Source organism: Meriones unguiculatus, chromosome 9 (assembly GCF_030254825.1).
Source record: "Meriones unguiculatus strain TT.TT164.6M chromosome 9, Bangor_MerUng_6.1, whole genome shotgun sequence".
Taxonomy (NCBI): domain Eukaryota; kingdom Metazoa; phylum Chordata; class Mammalia; order Rodentia; family Muridae; genus Meriones; species Meriones unguiculatus.
This window is the reverse complement of record NC_083357.1, coordinates 16,147,504-16,162,008: the sequence shown is the minus strand read 5'-3', so window position 1 is coordinate 16,162,008 and position 14,505 is coordinate 16,147,504. Positions and strand designations below refer to the sequence as shown.

At 38.3% G+C, this 14,505-nt stretch overlaps 1 long non-coding RNA gene across 1 annotated transcript; it reads left to right on the top strand.

The window, feature by feature from the left end:
* The first annotated feature begins 321 nt into the window (after positions 1 to 321).
* Positions 322 to 5,965, top strand: LOC132656576 (uncharacterized). The gene is made up of 2 exons (XR_009594332.1): positions 322 to 810; positions 5,113 to 5,965. It is a non-coding gene; the product is annotated as an uncharacterized LOC132656576 (long non-coding RNA).
* Positions 5,966 to 14,505: the final 8,540 nt, after the last annotated feature.

Sequence of the window (14,505 nt, the reverse complement as noted above, 5' to 3'; positions counted from 1 at the left end):
CATATATCTTCCCTTCCCCATATGAACTCTGATAAAGAAAAATGACTGAACTCATTGTGTAAGTGGTCTTACCAACAGTCTTTGTAAAGAAGATAAATTGATCAGTTTGTTACCATCACAACAAATGCATGGTGGGGTCTGTACTGAGAACAGTCTATTTAACACATTTAAAAAATAGATTAAAGGTTTTTAATATACCTTATTCTGAAGAGGGGAGATAATGAGGTCAATGGGAGTTAAGAGAGGTTAGGGATGAGAGTACAACTTATATAATCTCCCACACACTGTTTGTAATCTCCCTCTTTGTGGCAGCCTTTTTGGAGTTAATGGCAAATTTGGAGTTAATGGCATCTGAGCAGTGGAATTCGGCCTCTTGGCTTTGGCTATTTTCCGAAGTCCAGTTTCTCATAAACTGACCTTGGTGGTCCTGCAGCGGACTGCTATGACCCTGAGAAACTCTGTGCAACCATAGTAACCAGACAGCAGGCTCTGTGTAACCTTGAGTGAGCTCTCCTATGTTTTGATGTTTTGACCAAGTAAAGCTCCTACGTGAGAAACTGCTTGTACTTTTTTGCCTACTTAAGTGTTAACCTGACGTCCATTAAATTGACACCTGGATCAGCATGTAGACTTTGTATCCTTCTCTGTGTGGCCCTGTCTCTCTCTCTCTCCCAGCCCTCTCTCAGGTGGTATTCAGGTGTCACTGCTGGTCGGTGACAGATGGAACCGAAATCCTGGGAACCTGAGACTGAGGACCAGATGAGGCAAGTTATATGGACCACAGGAGAGCACGCAAAGCAACTGACTAAGGTAAAGTCGGTGGCAATCATGGGCAGGGAACTAGTAATATGGGATCTATCAGATCCCTTAAATAGGTTTTTAAGACACAGAGAATTAGAATAAAATTCCCTAATCCCTTTACTTTGTAAAACTAAAGAATTGCTTGGAAAAATTAAAGTAGCCAAACAGGCAAAAAAAAAAAAAAAAAAAAAAAAAAAAAAGGTACTTCTAAGGTTATTTCAAATGTTCGTAAAGGAGCTCAAACTGATTTGTGTAATTTGAGAGCAGAAAATAATTTAGGAGCTAGACAGTGAAGATGAAACAGAGTCAAAGAAAAAAGCTGCCAATAATTCAGACTGACGTCCTGCACCTTGCCCTCCACCCCCATGATTGCGGGTGGCACGGGATCACTGCAGGAAGATATAACTGTTCTCTGAGAGAAAAATCCAGTTAAAAAGAGAACATTAAATATTTGTGATATTAATAATAGTAATACATAATAATAATTTTAATGTTACACAAAAGGAGTATTCACTCAGAGTGGCCTTCCTTTTGTGAAACAGTTGGCTTTTGAGAATGTTAATTCAGCCTGCAAAACAGCTATCAGGCCCTATCAAACTAAAGCAAACTTAACTGCTTAAATTATACTTTGTGCTGATATTGGGCCGCTCTTGAATATCATGCTTAAAATTGCGGCTAAATCCCGTAAAAAGAGTTTTATTTGTCTGTTTAAATATATGGTCATCTTAAATGGTTAATATTTATCTAGGTTATAGATCAAAAGTAATTAAATATATTTTAAAGTTATATTCAAACTGTTGTTTAGAATATATATATATATATGCATATATGGTTATAAGGTCTGTAAACACATGTTTAAAAGGCAACCATATGATATAATTCTTTCATTTTTGCTATATGATATGGGTTAAAAAATTATTAGAAAACCTCTTAGTTAACATAAATTTTGTTTCCTTTTAGACTGAAAAGACAAGTCTCATTTTAAATTGGTGTTGGTTTTAAAAAATTAGATTGTTTGAACTGGTAAATTTTGAAGTTTGGTTTTGACTTTTAAAATTATTAACATGCTTTATGATTTTACTCCTAATAGAGGATGATTTGTTTTAATATTGCAAAAAACAGGTTTTAAAAAATATTTAAATGTTTAAAAAGCAGGTACCATGGTTGTTTCTTGTCTTCGTCTTTGTTCTTTTGCTGTTGTTGTTTTGTTTTTGTCTGCTGGCTGTGTGTTTTGGTTTCTGGTTTAGGTTTGCTCGTGAGGTCTGGGGAAGCTTGGAGGGTTTCCAGTTTGGTCAAGGGAATCTGGAGGATGCTCCAGTTCCCGGGGAGGGGGCCCATGAGGGGGTCCACTCCTTCTGGAATCTGTGGGACTTGTGTCCGGTAGAGGCTGGTCAAGTCCTGGTATTTGGGTATTCTGATTAATTCAAGGTGGCATTGTCGGATTTCTATGTTCCTTATGTATGTGTATGTGTGTATGTTTATCTGTGTATGTATGTTTATCTGTAGACTTGGACTAACGATACTAATATTTTTGGACATGAGACAGTTTAAATCAGCACCTCTGAGTTTGGTCCTGGACCATCAGAGTTAAATTCTATAAAACATTTTAAAATTTATCAGGTATTTTAAAATAATAATGATACTAATAGTTTTGGACATGAGTCAGTTTAAATCAGCACCTCTGAGTTTGGTCCTGGACCGTCAGAGTTAAATTCTATAAACTAGAAACTATTTTTCAACCATTTGGGGGAGGTCAAAAGACCTTGGTATTTATTTTATTAATTTTGCAAAGTAAAATCAAGCCATGCTGTTTGAGCCAATTTAAAAAAAAAAACTGCAGTTATTACAATGTATCATATCAGGAAAAAAAATCTATAAAATATGTTGCTCTTCATTTAAAAAGGCTGGAGATTCTTCAATGCAAAATGTTTGCTTATGCTCTTTAAAAAAAAAAAAAAAGGACTGCAGCTCCATATTAGCCCAGGATTATACAGGGTTATATTCAGATCATTGTTAACCATTATAGGGCATATAGTTCCCTCTAACTCACCATGGAACATGCCCATATTTATAATTAAAAAAGATCTAATAAATTTAGATTATTACAAGATTTTTAAAAATGAGGCAATAGAAATTATAAAAACATTGGACTCCCCTTACCTAGTGGGATTTCTCAAAACACTTACAAGATTATTTTAGATTTAAAAGACTGTTTTGTTTTTTTTTCCATTTCTTTGCATCCTGAGGATTGCCGTAGATTTGCTTTTAGTCTCCGTTCTATTGTTTTAAGAAAGCTATGAAATGTTATCATTGGAGTATGCTGCTACAGGGCATGGGAAATAGTTCTACTTTATGTCAACAATTTGTAGTTAATGCTATTAGTCCAGCATGGAAAAAAATGGCCTTCTATTTATATCATTCATTACATGGATGATATTTTATTAGCCTCTTCTGTAGCTCAAGATGTTACGGCTTGCTATACAGATCTATTTCAGGCTTTTTCCCAATCAGGAATAAAAATTACCCCAAAAAAGGTAAAAACTAGAGATCCTTATAGTTATTTAGGTTTTAATTTATTTCCTCTGGCTATTAAACATCAAAAAGTACAAATTAAAAAAAATTAAAGACTCTTAATGATTTTTAAAAATTATTGGGAGATATAAATTGGCTTAGGCCATATCTAAAATTAACCACTGGACAACTTATGCCATTGTTTAATGTTCTTAAAGGGGATACAGCTCCTACCTCCTCCCAAAACAAATTGACTCCAGAGGCTCAAGATAGATTATTAATAATAATAAAGGCTTTAAAAAATCAATTTGTAACACATTGGGATCCAGATAGTCCTCTCCTATTACTTGTATTTCAAACACAGTCAACTCCTACTGGATTGTTATGGCAATCCTCTATTGTGGAACCACTTGTCAGCTAGTCCCAATAAAGTTATTTTGTCTTATTATGAGGCTATTGCCCATGTCATTGTGTTGGGATGCACCCAGGCAAGGGCTTACTTTAGAATTGAGCCTTCCAAGATTATTATACCATATAGTAAAGCTCAGACTAATTGGCTTTATGCCAATTCAGATAAATGGTTACTTTCTTTGGCTACAACTAGATAATCATTACCCTTCCAAAAATATTAATCAATTTTTTACTTTACATAGTGTTGTTTTTCCTATCATAGTTAAAAATAAACCTTTAAAATGCTTGTTCTATTTTTTCTGATGGTAATGCTAAAGAAAAAGCTGGCTATACTGTTAATAGACAAAAAGTTATTTTTCAAGTTTCAGGGTTATCTGCTCAACTTGCAAAATTGATGGCTATCCATGTAGTTTTACAACATTTTTCTGAGCCTTTTAATTTGTTTACTAACAGTGCTTATATTGCTCAAGCTATTCCTAAGCTAAAATAGCAAGCCAGAGTCTTTCTACTATTTGGGCTATCAAATGTTTGCTCAGATTCAAGGACTTATTCAGGCTCGTCTTAATCCTTCTGCTATTATTCATGTAAGAGCCCATTCTGGTCATCCTGGACCTCTTGCTTTAGGTAACCAGACTATTGATAAAGCCTTAATAGCCTGAGCTCAAGAAACACCTATACAAAAAGCTCAATTGGCTCACAAATTACATCATCTTAATAGTCACTCCTTACATTTAACTTATGGCCTTACCAAAAAACAAGTCAAAAAATTATTAAAAATTTATAACAATTGTGATGTTTTCTGTCCAGTACCTCATATTGGGGTTAACCCCCAAGAGCTGACCCCAGGTCAGCTATAGCAAATGGATGTGACTCATTTTATAAAATTTAAAAAAATAAAATTTATTCATGTAACAATTAATACCTGTACAAGATTTATTTTTGCTACCTTGCATTCTAGAGAAGCTGCACACCACATTATAGATCATTGTTTGGCTGCATTTGCTGTTCTTGGCATGCCACACCAAATTAAGACTGATAATGGAACAGCTTATACCAACAAGCCCTTTCAAATTTTGTGAAAACTTAAATATTAAGCATGTAACAGGTATTCCTTATAATCCTATGGACCAAGGCATGGTTAGACATGCCCATGCCACCATCAAGATATATTCACAAAAGACAAAAAAAAGGGGGAAATATGTCCTCCTTGTTCATCCAGAGCTCAATTTAAATTTTTTAACTTTGGACAAACATGGGAAATCTGCAGCTAAACATTTTTGGCACCCTAAAACCTCCATGGTTAAATGGAGGGACCCCTTGAATAATATATGTCATGGATCTGACCCCATTTTAATTTGAGGATGAGGATATGTTTGTGTTTTTTTGCAGGTTAAAGATGCTGCTTGATGGCTGCCAGAAAGACTGGTGCAACAAGTGGATTACTTCAAGGAACAAGATCATTCTCCAAGTGACGACATTGCTGATCCTGCTGCAGCTGATTCATCCAGTGAAGGCTAAATTACACTTTTAGGCCTTAGTGCCCAATCCCCCTCTTGTTCTTCCTGTACATGTTAGCACACCTTTGTTTAGCTGGTCTAGTACTATTCATCTTTGTCATTGCCAGATGTGTCCACTTAGCTCAACATCTCCAAGCTAGATTTAATGCCATTGAAACAGCAGCATGCTGTGATTTCCTTGCCCCAGGTAGGGGCTTGGCTTGCCCTGCTCAAACATCAGCTTTAACCTCTCCTTTCCTGTGTAATGGGCCGGTTAGTCAATGATGGATTCTGGGTGATTGGATATTTATCAACCTAAGACACGGAAATCCCCCTATAAGCGGGATTCTCCCATGACGGGTAAGATATTTATCGGGAATCACCCCCACCTAAGACAGGCACAGTCCCTTTGTTTTAATTCGAAAAGGAGGAATTGTGGCAGTCTTTTTGGAGTTAATGGCAAATTTGGAGTTAATGGCATCTGAGCAGTGGAATTCGGCCTCTTGGCTTTGGCTATTTTCCAAAGTCCAGTTTCTCATAAACTGACCTTGCTAGTCCTAAAGCAGACTGCTCTGACCCTGAGAAACTCTGTGCAACCATAGTAACCAGACAGCAGGCTCTGTGTAACCTTGAGTGAGCTCTCCTATGTTTTGACCAAGTAAAGCTCCTACGTGAGAAACTGCTTGTACTTTTTTGCCTACTTAAGTGTTAACCTGACATCTATTAAATTGACACCTGGATCAGCATGCAGACTTGGTGTCCTTCTCTGTGTGGCCCTGTCTCTCTCTCTCTCTCCCAGCCCTCTCTCAGGTGGTATTCAGGTGTCACTGCTGACCGGTGACACCTTTTTCTGTGTCACCTCCTCCCTAAAGGTCTCTTTCCCAAATTTGTGTTGTTTTGTTTTGTGACAAACTTATTTTTAACTAGAACTGTTATAGAAGACCCTTTTTTATCACATAAAAACTAGTGACAGTTGTGGGGTAATGCCTCCTGAGTTATTGGTCATATAAACCCCAGAAGCTCCCAAAATAAAATCAGTTTCTGACAATTTTATTGTCACATAGTTCCTTGACCAAGGACATGATGTTCTCTTTCTACAATCTATAGGATCTTACTTTGTACATAGCAAAACCAATGCGGACCCTGGCAGCCATTGGTGGATTCATTTGAAGGGAGATGTGTAGGAGTGGAGCAAGAATGAAGGTGAAAGCACTCTCGTTTTCATGGGAGGGTCAGGACACACATTTCTAGATGTAGCTTTATCAGGAACATCCCTCTTCATAAGTTTCCTATTTCGATATATTAGATTTTTCTATAGAAGAGAAACTAAATTCATTATTCTTTACAATTGTTCAGTATTTACTAACAGTATTATTATTGTCTTGGACTCAAAGACAGCCACACAACAAGCTTTCTGAAACACTAATCAAAATAGCAAAATCACACTTCCAAACCTGATACCATGCAGCGAACAAACTGATGAAGAAAATGTGGACACAAACACACAAAATGTTTATTCATATGTACTTATATATGTATAATGTACTTATGTGTGTATAAACATTGTGTGTGTTATCTAAGTATTCTATAAACATTATACAGTGTTTGTGCACATGTATACATGCATAGGACAGATATACATGTGAATTCATAGAGACTAGTAGTGTGCCCATTACCTGTACTGCACAAGTTCAAATCAGACAAATCCTCAGCACAGAGGAAGGAATTGAGGACGTGAAGTCTTTTTCCTATCCATGAAGCCATTCACAACTGATATCTGTTAGAAGATGGAAAATCAGTTTTCTCCAGTGGATTGACACTGGATACATCAATCATACTTCAGGCCAGGCTCCATGCCCAGGAGTAACTGGCCAGCATATGTATAAATGTGTGTGTGTGTGTGCCTGTGTGTGTCTGTGTGTTAGACAGAAAGAGTGAAAATCTGTCCTTAGCAGCAACATGTATGCCAGTGGGTGTAACAAGGTAAGTGGAATAACTTATGCGAAATATTGAAATTGGTAAGTCATCTGTGGAATCTAATACATTAAGCTTCCTGAAGAACACATCGTAGTGCATACAATATAGCAGGAAAAGAAAGGTGAATGAGGATGTGGGAGAAGTTCAGCACAGGGAACACAGAGTATAGGAATTTTCATTTTCCAATTGCTCAATAGAATGATTATTAATATAATTCATTAAACACTTTATAGTTACTACCTACAGTATATGGAGTTCCCAGTGCATTAGAAATGGTTAACACTTGAAGTGATGAAAATGGTAATTATTATGCTTAATCACATAAAGATGCATATATCAACCACAAGTTTTAAAAAGTATTAATGTAGTATATAAAGACAATAAAAGATTCAGAAAATTTGCATAGTTATTGAACATGTTACTTAGGGATCAATGAAAAGAAAAGGAATATGTTGCAAAAGCATCTATAGGATTTATATTATACTAAAAACTACTGGTAATTAATAGATTATTCAAGGTACATAGGAAGGCATGTATAGATTACATGAAAATACTCCGCCATCTATGGAAGGGACATGAGTATCTATGGATTTCTGTGACTGGGAGAGTGTCTCTGTACCAATTACCTATATGTACCAGACAATGACTGTGTGTACATATTTGTTTATGCAGATGGGCGTATATTAAATTGGTTTAGATCACTAATGGTTAAAGGAGAAAAGTGGCACCAAAAAGTAAAAAGGAGCCAAGTCCTGTGTTCGAGGTGATGATTAGATTAAGAAATGGATAAGACCTGATAAGCTACGGTCAGGTGGAAGGGGAGGAGGACCTCCCCTATCAGGACTTGGAGAGGGGCAGAGGAGGAGATGAGGGAGGGAGGGTGAGATTGTGAGGGAATGTGGGAGGGGACTACAGCTGTGATACAAAACAAATAAACCATAATTAATATAAAAATAAAAATTTAATTAAGAAAAGAAATGGAATGGATTAAAGGGAGTAGTGACATCAGGACAAGATCTCACCCAACTAAACTTCCATCTTATGAAAAGGAATGAAAGAACAGTTTAAGTTCAGGAGTGGTGGTACAAGCCTTTAATCACAGTACTCAGGGAACAGAGGCATACAGATCCCTGGGTTCAAGGTCAGTATGGTCTACAGAGCAAGTTGCAGAACAGCCAAGCTTAGGCAGTGGAAGAAACCATAGAAAACAGAAAGCTGGTCAAGATATAATTGAACAAGGGGTCATGTTCCAGTCCCAGAAAGAGGAAGATCTTGGCAGCTTTGGCCATGTGGTTCAAGATAGAATAAAAGTGTTATGGAATCTCCCTCTATGACTAAAGAAAGATGCTGAGGTCATATATGCTCAAGTTCAGCCCAGTATGGTACACAATATCCTTCTGCTATCTGCAGGTCAAGATGTAGAACTCTAGCTCCTTCTCCAGCCCTATGTTTGCCTAGATATTGCCATTATTCCCACCACGATGATAATGGACTAAACCTCTGAAACTATAAGCCAGCCCCAATGAAATGTTTTCCTTTATAGTAGTTGCCTTGATCATAGTGTCTCTTCACAGCAATAAAACCCTAACTAAGACAGGCTTGTTTATATTTTCAGAAGTTTATTCCATTTTCATCATGACAGCAAGCATGCTGGTATGCATGGCGCTGAGGAAGTAGCTGAGATCTACATCCTAATCCTAAATTGAGGAGAGAGGCTTGGCTTAGCATGGGATTTGAAACCTAAAGGCCCATCACCAGTGACATACTTTCTCCAACAAAGCCAGACCTCCTCGTTCTTCTAACACTGTCAAAGAGTTCCACTCCCTGGTGATAAAGCATTCAAATATCTGAGTCCATTGGGGGTCAATTTTTTATTCAAAACACCATAGGCACCATGCACTTTTGGTAAGAAAATTCCTAATTATTTTAAAGTTTTGGTTATCATATAAATGGGATCACTTTAAACATAAATACCTCAGTGCATTTTAATTGTTCAGAAAAATTCTGAATATAAAAGTATAGCATGCAATTACTGCTTGCTCATAAAATACTGTAATTATTCTCCTAAATTCAAATGTAACCTCAGAATAAGGGCAGTATAAACTCTATTCAAACACCATAAATATTTTATTAGGCATTCAGTTTCTAATTTATATTTTTTGTATTTGTTTCAGAGATAGTGCTATCAAGCTTCCTTTAAAAAGAAAAAGATTTTTCTCTAGTTTATACTGAAAGTTACTCATGCAAGCTAATCACAGAAATTTACCCTCAATTGAACACTTAGCACTTTACAGATAAGATGTTTCAACACTGATAAAGACAAGGATACAATATCACCACTGATATGAATGACTAAAAAAAAATCCTGCAACGTATTTTATTAGCCAATGCACAGTAGGTCTTACTGATATTGAGGAAGTAGGTAAAAAGCCAACAAATAAAAGGAAGAAATTATCTGAATTTCTTGGAAGTTAGAACCAAATGGAATAGCAAGCAATCATGGAGCCAGGAGCACAAGTAAACATTGCTTTTAACAACCATGGATGACTACTAACCTGCACATTTCTGTGTGTACGTTAGGGACTTGACGGGAAGTCTCCCAACTATGCTTTCCAGATTTATTTGATATTCTATCAATCAGTGAGAGAGACTGCCAAGTGATCCGGAAGAAGGAGCAGTGGCTTGATCATTGTTACACCTGTAGCAGCTGTGCAGGGGAGATTGACAACTGTGCAGGTGGGATTGGCAGCAGTTCTCTGAACCCTTGCAGGGAATCACCAGCTTTTGTTCAGGTTCTACAGCTTCCCAGGACTCCTTGCTTTCTGGGGGTCACTGTATTCTCTGATCTTCCCAACGTTTTCCTTTCCAAATAAACATCTTCCTTCTCGTATTAAATCCTTGAGAGTCTTTTTAACCAATTCCGACACAGCATTTGGCATTAGACCGTGTCTAACTTTCATCGTTGTTTGGAAGCTAAGAATGATGAGGTGGCATGCAGTCTTTTACTACTATTGTTTATGTGGCTTCATTTCAATCGCATGCTTAGCTGATCTAAGACACAGTTGGAAGAAGTCACTAACATCCTTTCTGCTCTTAGAACAAGGATGGTAAATGTTTATCAAATCGTATTATCTTCCATGCCTACATATTTTCCTACAGACAAGTAGAATCACTCATCAACTTCAGGCCCTAGAATAATGTCCTGAGTCACTGAAGTCACAGTTCAATCCATGTTGAGTGAGCTTATAAATGTATTTCATAAAATTTGAATTCAAACCCATGATTTCATAAGTACTTGCCACTCATAATAATGTAGGTGTAAATTAAAACTATAGAGTCAGCAAAACAGCATAAATAGTATCCATTAGATGTCCATGGTTTTCTTTTTAAAATATATTTTGTTGCTCTTCATTGATTGTGCCTAGTGACAATCTTCATAAAATCATTTCATTAAAGTATATCATGAAATTTGACTTTATTCATCTTATTTATCCCTGTTCCTTTTTTTTCCACAGACAGTTTTCGTTCTGTTTTCATGTCTCATACATTACAGTCTGTATGCATCAATGATTTTATATGTGTACAAAAACAGTCTGAGATTCACAAGTGAGAGAAAACATAGCTTTATCTGTTTATTTCTAAACACTAAGTTTTGAAGTTGCACCTATTTCCCATCAAATGTCTGAATATAATTGTTGCTTATATATAAACAAGTTTATTTTCTTAAATAACATTTTCTTTTTTTTTTTTTTAGGACATTTGCTCAACCATGTTTGTAACAGCTTTATTCATAATAGCAAGAATCTGAAAACAATACAGATGTCCCTCAATGGAGGAATGGATACAGAAATTGTGGTACATTTATATAATGGCATATTATTCAGCAATTAACAACAAGGAAGTCATGAAATTTGCAGGCAAATCATGGGAACTAGAAAAGATCATCCTGAGAGAGTTATCCCAGAAGCATAAATATACACATGGTATAGACTCATTTATAAGTGGACAGTAGACATATAATATAAGATAAACATACTAAAATCTGTACACCTAAGAAGTAAGCAAGAAGGAGGATCCTGGGTCCCTCACTCAGAAAGGCAAATGGGATGGACATCAGAAGAGGGAGAAAACAGAGAACAGTACAGGAACCTACCATGGAGGCCCTCTGAAAGATTACCCAGCAAGGCATCAAAGCAGATGCTGAGACTCCTAGCCAAACTTTGGGCAGAGTGCAGGGAATCTTATGAAACTAGGGGGAGATAGAAAGACCTGCAGGTGATAGGAACTCTACAAGGAGAGCAACAAAACAAATAAAAAACAAAACAAAAAAACTCTTGGCACAGGGGTCTTTTCTGAGACTGATACTCCAACCAGGGACCATGCATGGAGATAACTTAGAACCCCTGCACCGATGTAGTCGGTGTAGAGGAGGGAAGAAGATGAAGGGAGGGTAGAACCAGTTGTTCATGTTACATCCCAATAACATTTTCTTAATTCTTTCATCCTTTGACACACACCTAGGCAGATTTCATAATATACGTGTGTGTGCAAATAGCTCTGGAGTATATAATCTCTTCACAAACTATATACCCAGGAATGACTTAGAAGGTTCATAATATTTTCCATTTTTTAGACACCTCAGTATTGATTTCTGTAACTGATGCACACCTCAAATGAAAGCCAAGACATAAATGGCTATATTATTTACTAAGAAAATTCTGGACACAGCTATGCCACATAGCCCAGACACCTGCCTGCCACTACAGGGAATAGGCAGGCAGGCTGTAGATAACACAGAGACCTGCTTGCCTCCACACTTTGGGATGTGGGAAAAGGAGAGCACTGAGGGGCCCACCAGCAGTGTGCCCCTCCCACAGCAGGAACCACTACACGGTGCAAGTGTGTGGTAGACAGATGGGAGACAAAGGGAAGCAGGACAGTCTGGATGTTGTGAAGAGAGATGAAATTGGAGATGTCAGTGTGGAGAGGAATAGCCTGTTGTGCGGAGCCTCCCTCCAGCCACACCTGAGGTTACGGTGAAGTAACAGCCAGTGCAGCCACTGCGTGCCATGTCTGAGCCCACAGCAATGCAGCAGCAGGGGGTCTGTGTCAGTGTCTCTGGCTCATATTAACGATGGAGACCATGCAGATGTCTCTGGTCTGGGCAGCCAGCTGGAAACACATAGATGTCCAAGGGCTGTGCATAACTGGTCTGGACCCTCACTGGCTCTGGCACCCTCAAGAGCTAGCTCCACCTCTCATCAGCTGCCTTGGACCAGGGAGCAGAGTGGAACCAGACATGGTGTCAGGAGCATGGGTGAGCTGACCCATAGAAAGTGAGTGCAGAAGAGCTGGCTCTGCCGCTTGTCTGTGGTGAGGCAGGTTGGGAACAGGGGTGATGCCCTCTGGCCGCTTACTCCTTTCCAACTGTTGCAGTCAGGAGAGCTTGCCCCCATGGTCAAGATAGTAGGAAAGCTGTCCCTACCCCTCACCAGATGCAGCTCTCAGGAGAATAGGCCCTGCACCTCACCCGAGGAGTACAGTAAAGATGGCCCTGGTGGCAGGGGTGACCATCTCTAGGGCTTGAGAATGAGAGAACTGGCCCAGCCCTTGCCAGCTTCGCACATGGGAGAGTGGGCTTCCCTCCCCCCTGTGCCTCTATTAGGCATCACAGTGGAACTGGATCTGGTGGTACCAGTGTGGATGACACAGCCCTTGGAGCATGAAAACCAGAGAGCTGCTCCTGCCCCTTGCTGGCTGCTGCACTGGATGAGCAAGCTGGGACAGTGCTGGAGAGAGCTCCCTTGTGGTGTGGATTTGGGGAAGCTTGAGGGCTGACCAACTTAGCTACACCCATGCCCAGATTGTGGACTTTGAGATGGCCCCCAAACCTGCTTTATCTATAACTTGTTGGAGCATGTGAAGGGCTGGTCCTATGATCAAAAGATGTAGAATCTGCACGATACAGGGCATTAACAGGATAACTGAGAGGAGTTCCTTTGAGGATCCAATATTGATGGTGTGACAGAAGCCAGAGACCTTGAACCAGTCCAATGACTCACTGCAATGAACATTTGCAAGTAAAGATGCATGGACAAAGGGTACACTGTGAGACACACTGTGACACACTACATCTTCCATGACATGATCTTTTTCTATGCTTTGCTTCATATATTTTTTTAGATCTTATTTTTGTTCTTTATTTTCTTTTGTGGGGGAGGTTGCATGGGCAGAAGGTGGATAAGAAGGGATGGAGAGATGAGTGCAACTGGTGTGCATGATGCGAAACTCACAAAGAATCAATAAAAAGCTTTTAAAAAGAAACAAGTCAAAACCAAGGTTAAGGTCACACTCATTCCATGTGGAGTGTTCCTCCTCAGTGGCTGTCCTACATCCCCATGTGACTGTTCTTCCATGTATTAATGGAAAAGGGCTTTGGGTTCTTCTTCTGACTAAGAAGAGTCAATCAAGCCCTAGTTTTGTGACCTGGACTAACCTTAATTATTTTCTTAAAGGAACTGTCTCCAAATACAATCAGATTGAGTGGTGTGGCTTCAACACATCAGTGGGTGGTTTATTTTGATCATAACATCTTTAAAGCATAATTATCATGAAAGTTTACTTTCTCTAATGAAGTTGACATTAAGAAATCTCTGAAATGTTTGGTTTTGAGAATGAAGCAAGAATTAGAAGTTTTAAAACTTTCTTCTACCTGCCTCTAATCTTTACAGATTACCAGGATTTGCTTGCTTGTAGCTGCAGAAATAATAGTCTCACATCAGCCACTGAGGTTCCCTGCCATATATTCCTCTCCATAGACCTCCAGAGCACAGGAGCTAGATGTTTTTAAGGGCAGCAAGAAGCTGTCTCATTCCAGTATATTAAGACTAGAAGCTAGTGAGATGGTTCAGCAGGTGCATATACTTTTCTAGAAAGCTTGAGGATCTATGTTCATTCCCTGAACACCATGGAGAGAACCGATATCCTGAGGTTGTCCTATGATTTTCATGTGTGCACCATGCCACAATATGGCCACATACATAGAGTTGCTCATTTACATTTATATCCAAACACATACATCTCTAGAAAAAGAGAACAAGGTTTAAAAAATAAAGCTAGAGAAATAATTTCAAATGCTTATCTTCTGATTTTTAATACTAAAAGAGTATTATGTAAATTATACACTATTGGGTTTTTGAAGTCAATGATGGAAATTTTTCTGACTTTTATGCTACGACCCATGATTAACTGTGTCACCACTATTTACCTATTTTCATGATTTTAAAGTGTACCTTCAGAGACTAAGAGA